Here is a 2,852-nt window from a genome sequence, read left to right as displayed (position 1 = left end):
CCTCCTGGTATTTTCTCCCTTATCTAATTTCCTCCCCTTGGGTGTGTGTTGGCCCTAACAACTTGTTTATAATGAATAGACTATGGCAGAGGTGATGTCACTTTCATGATGAGGGTATGAAAGAGTGTGGCTTCTGTTTTGCTCGCATTCTCTCTCTGACTGTTCTTGTCCTCTGATGTAGACAGCCACCTGGCAAGGACCCGAGGCCCTCAGTCCAACAGCCAACAAAGAACTGAATCCTGCCAACAACCACATGAGTGAGCTTGGAGTGGATCCTCTTTCAGCGGAGCCTTGAGATGAGACTGCAGCCCCCACTGACACTTTGACTGCATCCTGTCAGAGATGCTGAGTGGACACCTTGATTGCAATCTCCTGTGAGATCATCAGTGTGTGTTGCCACTACATGTTATTTTTTAAAAAGGTGGAATTCAAGACTGAAAGCAATAAACGAGACAAAGGGAAGCATACATCATTCAATCCTCGATGAAGAGATGAACCATTAACCTTTATGTACTAAATTATTACAGTGGCTTAAGATTGAAAACACCCCGTGTGCCACAAGAACTGAGCCTGTACTCTAGAACCTGGGAGCTGAAAATACTGCGCCCATGTGCCCACGCACTCTAGGGCCTGTGTTCCACGAGAGAAGCCACCACAAAGGAGAAGCCCCATACACCACAACTAGAGAGTTGCCCCCACTACTAGAGAGGCCCCCACTCACTGAGAGTGCCCCCACTACTAGACAGTCACCCCCACTCACTGCAACTAGAGAAAAGCCTGTGCAGCAATGAAGACCCAGCACAGCCAAAAATAAATACATAAAATAATAAGTTTAAATGATATTAAAATAAATAAATTTAAATAAATAAACATTATTTTTTAAAGATTTGAGCAAAAACTCTAAGAAACACAGGAAGATTTTGATTAAAAAAACACAGCCATAATGGGAGATTATTATATATACTTCGTTAAGAATTTGAATGATCAAGTAGACAAAAAATAAACTAGAGAATACATGATCTGATCAATCTAACCAACAAGCAACAGTGTATAATCTTACATATGTCCCTATGCATTTAAAAATGTAAATTATTTTCTAATGTCCTTCGATTGTGTGCTTCATCACAGAGGAAAAACTTCATAAATTTAAGAGATTTTAGGGGCTACACTTTCTCATTATAACCCAGTAAAATTATACATAAATAAAAGGTAGCCAAAATACCTTTACTACTTGGAAATCAAGAAACATTAATTTAGTCCTAGGTTAAGAGAAAATCAAAATGGAAGTGATACAATCTTTAGGAAGTAACAAAAAGATGAATTTTTTTTTTTAGGTAGATAGGAGATTCATATTTTATTTCTCCACTGACATATTTACAGCTGGATATAAATTAAAGACCTGCTTGCACACCAAACCCAGGTCCTTTCGGTGGTTCAGTCAAAGAGGTAAGACCTCCAGCTGGCTCACAGGAGAAGCGTCCACTCCTTGGCCCAGGTTTGGGGATTTTGCCAGCCTTGAGTTCATCAATAATTTCTTCAATATCTTTAGGTGTCAGATCCTCATAGTAGTTGTCATTTATTTGAACCATTGGTGCATTTACACAGGCCCCTAAACATTCCACTTCTATAAGAGTGAAAAGTTTGTCAGGTGTAGTCTCTCCAACCTTTATTCCAAGTTTTTTCTGAATGGCTTCCAGTATGCTGTCTGAGTTTCGGAGCATGCAAGGCGTAGTAGTGCAGACCTGAATGTGATACTTTCCAACAGGCTTTCGATTATACATTGTATAAAAAGTTGCTACTTCATACACTCTCATTGGAGGTACTTGTAAAATTTCTGCAACCTTGTTCATAGCAGAGATGGGCAGCCATCCATTCTGTCTCTGGGCTAAATCCAGAACTGGAAGCACAGCTGCTGCTTTATGCCCTTCCAGGTAGTTTTTCACAATGGCCTCTATCCTCTTATAGTTTTCTGGTGTGAAATCAAATGGAGTTTCTGGGTTATTCTCAGGAGTATCTCTGTGCACAAATAAGGCTCCTCCAGCTCCATTCTGAACAGCTGTCTTATGCAGATTTCTTATATGTTTTCCCCAGTGGGCGGTGAGGCCGGCCGCGCGGGCCCATAGCTCCGCGGAGAGGAACATGGCTGGCCAAACTTCGGGGCTCTGGGCCTCGCCGGGCCAAGATGAATGTTTTATATCAAAAGCTATGGGATCACTTAAAGCTTTATTCAGAAGAAGAAAATTTATAGCTATAAGTCAGGAATCACAAATATGTTCAGGGCCTAGGTTGGTGATGTAAATGTAGGAAGTGGCTAGATGTAAAAACAGAGATGGGTCCTGTGGAGAGTTAGAAGGTTCAGTTCAGTTCAGTTCAGTCACTCAGTTGTGTCCGACTCTCTGTGACCCCATGGACTGCAGCACGCCAGGCCTCCCTGTCCATCACCAACTCCTGGAGTTTACTCAAACTCATGTCCATTGAGTTGGTACATGACTGCCCTAAAAGCCCTGAAGTCCGCCATTTTACATGCTTTTAGTATTAAAAAAAAAAAGGAAAATATGCAAAATAATTAACCTATTAATACTAAGAACACAGCTGCAAAGCTATAAAATTACTAAAAGAAAATAAGCAGGAATTAATCAGGATAAAGCTCAAATTAGTGAAACAGAAAATTGTCACAGGTTGAGTTCTCTGGGAAACAGATGCTGAGGAATTAAGGGTCCAAAATCTTTATTGAGGAGTAACATCTGTGAAGACTAAGTCCCTGCCAGCCCACTGGGGAGCTTCATAGCAAAGACTACCCATCAGAAAGTTCTTTGGGCAGAAAAGGCTCTGCCCAGCGGGAGAAATATCAA

General features: G+C 41.2%; 1 pseudogene; it reads right to left on the bottom strand.

Moving 5' to 3' along the window:
* Nucleotides 1-1,320: 1,320 nt before the first annotated feature.
* LOC110147855 (NADH dehydrogenase [ubiquinone] flavoprotein 2, mitochondrial pseudogene) lies at nucleotides 1,321-2,141 on the bottom strand (annotated as a pseudogene).
* Between the last annotated feature and the right edge of the window lie 711 nt (nucleotides 2,142-2,852).

The sequence above is a fragment of the Odocoileus virginianus genome, unplaced genomic scaffold (assembly GCF_023699985.2).
Source record: "Odocoileus virginianus isolate 20LAN1187 ecotype Illinois unplaced genomic scaffold, Ovbor_1.2 Unplaced_Scaffold_2, whole genome shotgun sequence".
In the NCBI taxonomy this organism is placed as follows: domain Eukaryota; kingdom Metazoa; phylum Chordata; class Mammalia; order Artiodactyla; family Cervidae; genus Odocoileus; species Odocoileus virginianus.
Note: the sequence above shows the minus strand (reverse complement) of the source record. Positions and strands in the feature narration are given on the sequence as shown.